The sequence below is a fragment of the Saccostrea echinata genome, unplaced genomic scaffold, assembly GCF_033153115.1.
Source record: "Saccostrea echinata isolate AGI-Se365-2 ecotype Australia unplaced genomic scaffold, CSIRO_AGI_Sech_v1 ptg000025l, whole genome shotgun sequence".
Classification (NCBI taxonomy): Eukaryota; Metazoa; Mollusca; class Bivalvia; order Ostreida; family Ostreidae; genus Saccostrea; species Saccostrea echinata.
The window spans coordinates 1,097,264-1,107,500 of record NW_026889774.1 but is presented as its reverse complement, the minus strand read 5'-3'; positions in this window follow the sequence as shown (position 1 = coordinate 1,107,500).

Sequence of the window (10,237 nt, the reverse complement as noted above, 5' to 3'; positions counted from 1 at the left end):
GTAATCTTTTCAATACTGAACTGATTTGTGCTTTTGCCTAGCCATTGTGTTCAGGTGAGCGATGTGGCCCATGGGCCTCTTGTTATTTATCTATTACTTACAAGTCCACATGATCATTAAAACTATGAAAATACTTTTTGTATTATACAATAAAAATTCTTGCATAATTCCCTTATTCTATTAATTTTTCAAGTACATTATTTACAGTGATTAATTATCAAAAGTAAACAGCAAAGGGGAATAACTCCTCTCAGTAGAATGCAAATTAATTGAGCCCTGGCTAGGACCAGAACACTTGACCAAATGGTCCAGATGTTCAAAAATCTGGTAAAAATACCCTTCCTTATTACAACTTTTACACTTTTTGCCTCTGATATGCCCGAGTACATAGAAGATGTTTAAAGAAATAATGCATTTTCACTACAGATTCACTATATTATCAATAGAGCCCCCCCCCCCTTCACCACTGAGAAACACCACAGCCTCTCACCCTGTCACCCTGGGACCAGAAGTTTCAAGTTTGCTCATCATAAGTAATCACTTTGTTTAACTGCTTAACATTAAGGAGCAGACAGGATTATTTAATAGAATTAATGCATTTTCACTACATTATCAACAGCCCCATCCTTACACCAGCACATCTGACCCAGGGGTCATGCAATTCACTACTCTGGAAGAAGCACTCTTGCTCATCATAACTATATACTTAGCTTCTTTGCTTTTTAACCAGAAGCAGAAAAGAATATTTTCAAAGAAATTTTGATTTTTCACCATATAATCAATAGAGCCCCCCCACCTTTTGACCAGAACCCTTGACCCTGGGGCCATGAAATTCACAATTTTAGAAGAGGCATCCTTGCGTATCATAACAATGTACTTAGTTTGTTTAAATAGTACCCAGGGGCAGAGAAGAAGATTTTCAAAGAAATAATTCACCTTCACTGTAGGATCTATATAGCCCCATCCTAGCACCGGAACCCCTGTCCCTGGGGCCATGAATTTCACAATTTTGGAAGAGGTGTCCTTGCTTATCATAACAATGTACTTAGTTTGTTTAAATAATACCCAGAAACAGAGAAGATTTTTAAAGCATTAATGCATTTTCACTATATAATAAATAGAGCCCCGCCCTAACATCAGAACCCCTGACCCTGGGGCCATGAAATTCATAATTTTGGTAGAGTCGCTCTTGCTTATCATAACTATGTATTTAATTTGTTTAAATAATACCAAGGAGTAGAGAAAAAGATTTTCAAAGAAATAATGCACTTTCACTATATGATCTATATAGCCCCCCCCCCCCCCCCAGCACCAGAGCCCCTTACCCTGGGGCTATGAATTTCACAATTTTGGTAGAGTCACTCTTGCTTATCATAACTATGTATTTAATTTGTTTCAATAATATCAAGGAGTAGAGAAGAAGATTTTTAAAGAAATAATGCACTTTCACTATATGATCTATATACCCCCCCTCCCCAGCACCAGAACCCCTGACCCTGGGGCTATGAATTTCACAATTTTGGTAGAGTCACCCTTGCTGATCATAACTCTGTATCTTATTTGTTTAAATAATACCAAAGAGTAGAGAAGAAGATTTTCAAAGAAATAATGCACTTTCACTATACGATCTATATAGTCCCACCCTAGCACCAGAACCCCTGACCCTGGGGCCATGAATTTCATAATTTTGGTAGAGTCACTCTTGCTTATCATAACTATGTATTCAATTTGTTTCAATAATACCAAGGAGTAGAGAAGAAGATTTTTAAAGAAATAATGCACTTTCACTATATGATCTATTTACCCCCCCCCCCCTCCCAGCACCAGAACCCCTGACCCTGGGGCCACAAATTTCACAATTTTGGTAGAGTCACTCTTGCTTATCATAACTATGTATTTAATTTGTTTAAATAATACCAAGGAGTAGAGAAGAAGATTTTCAAAGAAATAATGCACTTTCACTATATGATCTATATAGCCCCTCCCCCCAGCACCAGAGCCCCTTACCCTGGGGCTATGAATTTCACAATTTTGGTAGAGTCACTCTTGCTTATCATAACTATGTATTTAATTTGTTTCAATAATATCAAGGAGTAGAGAAGAAGATTTTCAAAGAAATAATGCACTTTCACTATATGATCTATATACCCCCCCTCCCCAGCACCAGAACCCCTGACCCTGGGGCCATGAATTTCATAATTTTGGTAGAGTCACTCTTGCTTATCATAACTATGTATTCAATTTTTTCAATAATACCAAGGAGTAGAGAAGAAGATTTTTAAAGAAATAATGCACTTTCACTATATGATCTATTTACCCCCCCCCCCCTCCCAGCACCAGAACCCCTGACCCTGGGGCCACAAATTTCACAATTTTGGTAGAGTCACTCTTGCTTATCATAACTATGTATTTAATTTGTTTAAGTAATACCAAGGAGTAGAGAAAAAGATTTTCAAAGAAATAATGCACTTTCACTATATGATCTATATACCCCCCCCCCCCCCCAGCACCAGAGCCCCTTACCCTGGGGCTATGAATTTCACAATTTTGGTAGAGTCACTCTTGCTTATCATAACTATGTATTTAATTTGTTTCAATAATATCAAGGAGTAGAGAAGAAGATTTTTAAAGAAATAATGCACTTTCACTATATGATCTATATACCCCCCCTCCCCAGCACCAGAACCCCTGACCCTGGGGCTATGAATTTCACAATTTTGGTAGAGTCACCCTTGCTGATCATAACTCTGTATCTAATTTGTTTAAATAATACCAAGGAGTAGAGAAGAAGATTTTCAAAGAAATAATGCACTTTCACTAAACGATCTATATAGTCCCACCCTAGCACCAGAACCCCTGACCCTGGGGCCATGAATTTCATAATTTTGGTAGAGTCACTCTTGCTTATCATAACTATGTATTCAATTTGTTTCAATAATACCAAGGAGTAGAGAAGAAGATTTTTAAAGAAATAATGCACTTTCACTATATGATCTATTTACCCCCCCCCCCCCCCCTCCCAGCACCAGAACCCCTGACCCTGGGGCCACAAATTTCACAATTTTGGTAGAGTCACTCTTGCTTATCATAACTATGTATTCAATTTGTTTAAATAATACCAAGGAGTAGAGAAGAAGATTTTTAAAGAAATAATGCACTTTCACTATATGATCTATTTGCCCCCCCCCCCAGCACCAGAACCCCTGACCCTGGGGCCATGAATTTCACAATTTTGGTAGAGACACCCTTGCTGATCATAACTCTGTGTCTAATTTGTTTAAATAATACAAAGGAGTAGAGAAGATTTTCAAAGAAATAATGCACTTTCACTATATGATCTATATAGCCCCACCCTAGCACCAGAACCCCTGACCCTGGGGCCATGAATTTCACAATTTTGGTAGAGTCACTCTTGTTTATCATAACTATGTATTCAATTTGTTTCAATAATACCAAGGAGTAGAGAAGAAGATTTTTTAAGAAATAATGCACTTTCACTATATGATCTATATACCCTCCCCCCCTCCCAGCACCAGAACCCCTGACCCTGGGGCCATGAATTTCACAATTTTGGTAGAGTCACCCTTGCTTATCATAACTATGTATTCAATTTGTTTCAATAATACCAAGGAGTAGAGAAGAAGATTTTCAAAGAAATAATGCACTTTCACTATATGATCTATATAGCCCCGCCCTAGCACCAGAACCCCTGACCCTGGGGCCATGAATTTCACAATTTTGGTGAAGGGCTCAATGCTTATTACAATCATGTCATCAGTTTGACTGCTTGATGTCCAGGAGTAAAGAAGAAGATTTTTAAAGATTGCATTAATTTTGATGGTTTTAGCCCCACCCCTCAGGCCCAAGGGGGGCAGAGACCATGAAATTCAAAAATTTTGTTCCCCTTCACACACAGATGCCATATGCAAAAATTGGCTGAAATTGGTTCAGCGGTTTCAGAGAAGAAGCTGAAAATGTTCAAATGTTAACACACGACGCACGACGGACGACGCACGACGCACGACGACGGACGAAAACAGATAGCAATAGGTCACCTGAGTGACTCAGGTGACCTAACAAGAGGCAAAAAGGCCATAGCACTCATCTGAATGACCTTTTCTTTCCTTCTACAAAACGTTTGTTCTAAAAGGTTGTTTTCATTCTATATTGTGATCCTTCTCTAACCCATCGAACTGTGATGACCTAACCAAACATGAATCCAAACATCATCGAGACTAGGACCATGATTACAGCCCTTGCTATTCTCATGAATTCTCATGAAAAATAATCCATCTCTAACCTAAGTGTCGATAATTTGAACATTGTTGAAACAACACGTAGGAATATTTGTATATAAATGTGGTGTAAAAAACTCGAAAAACTCGACTAATAAAAAGTAAATACCTCAATATAAAAAATAAGAATCAATAATTTATCCCCTACCCAGGCACAGGGATCATGTAATAAAGAATTATGAAATTACACTTTAATTTCATTGTGTGAATACATTTGAATCTGCAACCTGGGAATAACTGCATAATAATATGATTATATTGTAGCCCTGGTGTTTTGTATAAAAGATTTAAATATTAAACATAAATCTGCGTAATCTAAGATTGTTTCCATATAAAAATGACTTTTTGTTGCTTTTTTGTTCTTTATCTAAGACTTTTTTGCCCCGCTCTGCGAGTGTCCTATAATGATCAATCTGTCCGTTCGTCCATCCGTTCAATTTTATTTGTCCAGGGCATATTTTCTCTTCCCTTGGCCAGTTAGGCTCAAACTTCACCCATTGATTACCTGTAGGTAGAGAGTGTGCAGTGACCTTGAACCAACTATCTATATAAAAGGTAAAAAAAAAAACTTCTGTGTAAAACCCTTGTCTGGAACATATTTTCTTTCCCTTTGGCCCAGTAAAACTCAAATTTCACTCATTGATTATCCCTGGGTAAAGGTTGTGCAGTTACCTAGAACCAATTTTCTAATCAAAGGTCAAGGTTTGAAAATCTCTTTGTGTAAAATCAGTGTCTGGAGTACATTTTCTCTCCCTTTAGCTAATTTGGCTCATAGTTCACCTTTAGAGTGCCCAAGGGTAGGGGTGTGCAGTGACCATAAACCTAGATCTTCTAGATGCAAGATCAAGGTCGGAAAACCTCTTTGTGTAAAATCCTTGTCCAGAGCATATTTTCTCTCCCCTTTTCCCTACCTGGCTTACCCTTCACCGATAGAGTGCCCGTAGGTAGAGAGTGTGCAGTGACCTTGAATCAATTTTCCAATCAAAGTTCAAAGCCAAAAAAAAAACTTTTCTGTGTAAATTCCTTGTCCAAGGCGTATTTTTTTCTTTCTTTCCCTCAGTCAGGTCATGCTTCACCTATAGAGTACCCATGCCATTGGTAGAGGGTGTACAGTGACCTTGAACCAATTTTCTAGAAGGTCAGAGGTCTAAGAACTTTGTATAAAATCCCTGCCTGAAACATATTTTCTCTCCCTTTGGCTCTGTTGGTTTAATAAACTTCACCATAAGAAGACCAATGTGTAGAGAATTGCAGTGTTTTTGAGCCAAGATTCTAGGTTAGTAGTCAAGGTTATAGCAAATCTCTATAAAATTCTCTTGAGCATTTTATCTCCCATTGGCTCCATCTGGCTCAAACTTCACCCAAAGCGTGCCTTCATCCTTACGTCCTTTGCTAAAAGCGGGGCCCCTTGAGATGGTCATTATCTCAACTATGTCTAGTTTCTTACAATTTACAATATATGTCGTTGATCCTCTTTTGTGGTCCCATCCTAACGCCGATCATATAATATATATAATATATATATATATATATATATATATATATATATATATATATATATATATATATATATATATATATATATATATATATATATATATATATATATATATATATATATATAAATAATAATATTTTTAAAATACTAAACAATTTTTTGGTATTCGCTGAAATAACAATCCGGCACCCGCGACATTTGCTTGGTATTGAACATTTTCGGAATCTCAGACATCTGACAACGTACTACGGACAGCGGACTGCAAACAATAGACGACTTGCGGGGAACGTAGTATAGAAATACGTTTTCAAACTTACTAACATGTAGTATGTACTGCACTGAGAATTTTTTCTCAGTATCTCCTACATCTATTGAAATTGAATGAAGATAAAATAATAAACAATTGCATAATTGTAGAAATTGGTAGAAATAAAAAAAAATCGATTTTGGGACATCTTACAAACAAATTAATGCATTAATTGATCTTGATTAATATATATCTATACATGATATGCAGTTACAGATCCAGAGAGGGGTTGCGGCGGTTGTACTCTCCTTTATTTTTGTGCAAATAAAAAAAAAAACAAATGAAATTTTCAAAAAAGGTAGACGTGGTGAAAAGGAGAGGCTTGTGTAAATTGAATTTTCAAGATTTATCCGACCTTGTTCAGTCCAACCTCATGCAGTCGATCAAAAATTTCGATTTCTCTCAAGTGTACATGTACATGGAACATAGGAAAATAAGTGATTTTATCCTTTCTTCACATCGGGTCGGTTAAAATAAATTAAATATAGAAACCAGTGAACAATTTTTACTTGTTTAAAATAAATTGGATATCAAAAAAGAGTGTTGAAAAATAGTTTTAGCATATTGCAATATATCTAGATTGATTAAGAACGAGGAAATGAAAGCAGAATACTCGATTTGAAACATAAAAATGTTTATTGCTAGGCTGATTTCCTTGAGTGATTTTAATCACTCAAAATGAATATAATAATGAAAAATCTCTTCTCTATTTTTTGAAGATATTATGAAATAATTGAGATAGATAATAAATATACGCGCAAAATGTTGAATAACTTTTAGCATAATTTAGGCGTTTCTTTGTTGAACATGAACTACCGGTATTATATCCATGTATATAAGGCTGATAGTGTTCATGCAATTCCCTCGATAATTCAAAGTACATTATAATCATGGACAAGATCTAAATACACATTCTTCATTGTAATGCGTCGATGCGAACTTAAAATAAATTAATGCATTTTGTATTAAAAAGTCTGTTTTTCAAATTCCCAGAATCTAAGATTCCTGGATCCAGTGGAGGCCCCAGATTTTAGATACTTGCCTAAATTGAAGCACGCTTGGCTCATCCAATGAGAATATGATATTCAGTTATATTTTAAAAGAAAAAAAATATTGTAAATTAGAGTTATATAATCGAGTGTGGTTCAAAGCTCTTTGCTTTGGTTCGTTAATATTATTTTCTCTTCACTCTCTCCTTTCAAATATATGTGGATCCTATGATAGTGGGGTATGAAAAAAGATGTAAGTAATATGTTTGTGACATGTATGTGACATGGGATAATGTTTTCTTTTTTTCCCCAGACCAGGTATTTTTTTCTTTAAATCAACAAAACATTTTTTTTTGAGGACGCCATTTACTGCTTTGACAGAGTTTTATTCTTTTTTTTATTTACAGACTGTACACTCTATAAGATTTTAGTCAATTTTTTTTGGTCCTAGACCTTGACCCACGGGTTTGTTGGAAAAGGATGGTAAATTAAAATTTACAAAATCGAACAATCTCTTGGGTATAGAGCATTACATTATTATTATAATTCTCCGACAAGTGAGGGACCCCCACCCCCACCCCCACCCCCAAAACACACATACCCACACTTCGTAAATGTGTTCACAGTGTATGGTGGTTTTAATCATACAAATATAAACAAAATGTATATATCGATAATCAAGACTTCAAAAAATATATTCATTTTATCTAAATTATGTTTTGACACTTTCCCTTATCTGAAAAGTCCGTAGTCCGAAGTCTGCTGTCGGGTGTCTGAGATTCCGAAAATGTTTATTAACACGCATAAAAATCCATGTTTACAGTATTCCGGGTGGCCTTTATTTGAACAAAGTGGAATCTGCACATCTGAGGGGCCTTTCATATCAATAGCCATAATGGCCTTGTTATTTTCCAACAGATTTTTAAAAATGATTTTGTCCTATATGTTCTCCTGTAAAACTGATCTATTACTGTGGCCCAGAATTACCCTAGGACCATGATTTTGATAAAAATAAATTTGCCTAGAATCAAAACGCTTTAACATAATTTTCTAGTTATATTTCGGCCCAGTGTTCTTAGGAAGATTTTATATGACCTCATTCCCAGTCTTGTATTTTCTTAATTATATCTCCTAGGAAAAGGAATGGTCCTTCACTTGAACAAAATCTAACTCCAAAGAACTCTGTACCAAATGTGGTTGAAATTGGTCCAGTAAATCAGGAGAAGTCAAAAATATAAAACTGTTTCCACACGATCAGAGAGACGACGGAAACAAATGATCAGAAGCTTCAAGTGAGCGTACAAAGATCTTTTTTTATGATTTCCTATATTAAAACAAGGAAACTTAGACTTCCCCCCAAAGTTTGTATAGACAGTCATTTAAAAACAGCACAATTAGGAGCAATCACTCAAATTCATTTTATGTGAAGTTAAATGTGAATTTTGAAATCAACGTAATCCAAATCATAACAGCAAAAAGTTTTTTGAGAAGCTTAGCTAATTATGATGATGGAAAACGACACGTTTGATATAGAAGCCTGGAATGAAGATTATGCCAAAAGATACACTGTGAGTACTGTTGTCATGACACTGTATCTAATCCTGGGTGTCATCGGGAACCTGTTGGTTATAGTAGTTTATTCAACCAAAATGCACTCTAAACATGATGACAGATACTTCATACCTTTTCTTGCTAGTGTGGATCTTTCTGGATGCACCATTTCAACAACTCTTATTTTGATTGAAAACAACCAACCGTATAAATATCCAGATTCTGCCACTTGTAAATTTTTAAACGTGTCGGCATGTGGCTTAATCATCTCGTCCATGTTTCTTTTACTGGTGATATCTGTACAGAGATACCAGAAGATATGTCGCCCATTTGGATTCCAGATGAATTTGTCTTGTAAAAGAATTGTCGCTTTTGTAGCCCTGCTGCTTGCCTCTGCTTTTGCATTTCCAACTATATTCCTTTACAAAACTGTTGAGGTAGATCACCCAACAAAAAATATCACTGGCACACGATGTGGCCCAGTACCGAACACAGAAACATTTGGAGAAGTTTATAGAGGAATTGTTATTACAGCAGAATTAATCTCTGTGATTTGTATGTCTGTTCTCTACGCATTGGTTGGTCATACTTTGGTGAAAAAAATGAAACCTAAACCGAAAAGCCAAAATCCAATAGTCCCAACATCTACCCAGATATCTAAAGGTGAAAAAAGCAAGGAATCTGAAACGTACGACAGCTACACAGAGTCTCAAACTATTGAAAAGATAGGAGAAATGAAGGAATCACGCCGTCCGATGAAAATAAAAAATACCAAAGGCCTCAGTGGTAAGCAGTACTCACTGATGTTTATGATGATATCTCTTGTAAGTTGCCTTTGCTTCTTTCCACCTTGGATACTTGTTCTACTTGAAACGAAAGACAAAACGTTTTGGAATCACTTATCGTACAAGGAGGCTCAAGTTCTCATTATTATAAGAGGACTATTCGTTGTTAACTTTGTAGTGAATCCATTTATCTATGGGTTTTTCGATTCAAAGTTTCGACAGAAAGTATGGAAATGCTTTTCACTCAATGGAAAAAGGAAATGTCGAATGTTTAAAGCCCAAAAGTGAAGAAACTATCAAAGAGTTTGTTTAAAGATTTTTTTTTTAATTTTGTCTGATTTTCGATTGCGATTTAGGGTTAAAGGTGGAAATATGTTTACGAGGAACTTCATATAAATATTAGTTCCTCATGTGATGTTTTTAATTTGTTTATTGGGTCATATAGGAACTCTTAAACTAGCAAAATAAATAGAGCCTTTACATTTCCTTGTATATACCATGTTATATTTTCATCAATAAAGTACTTTTACAATATGTATTGTTTGTTTTGGATTGTTAAAATATCAGTTTTCTGAACATTGCACAAATCCCACATGTAATTCTTGTTTTGAATGGGGTTTTAAAATACGATATTTTCAATATTGTCAGCAGAGCTGGCTTTAGCCTTCGCCTTTTTGTCCTCCACTTTCGAGAAAACGCGGGGACTGGTATGCTTGTTCGTCCTTATGTTTGTCAATCTGTCTGTCTGTTAACAAAAACTTTAACCTTGGCCATAACTTTTGATTGAGAAAAGATGGGGCATTCAAATATCA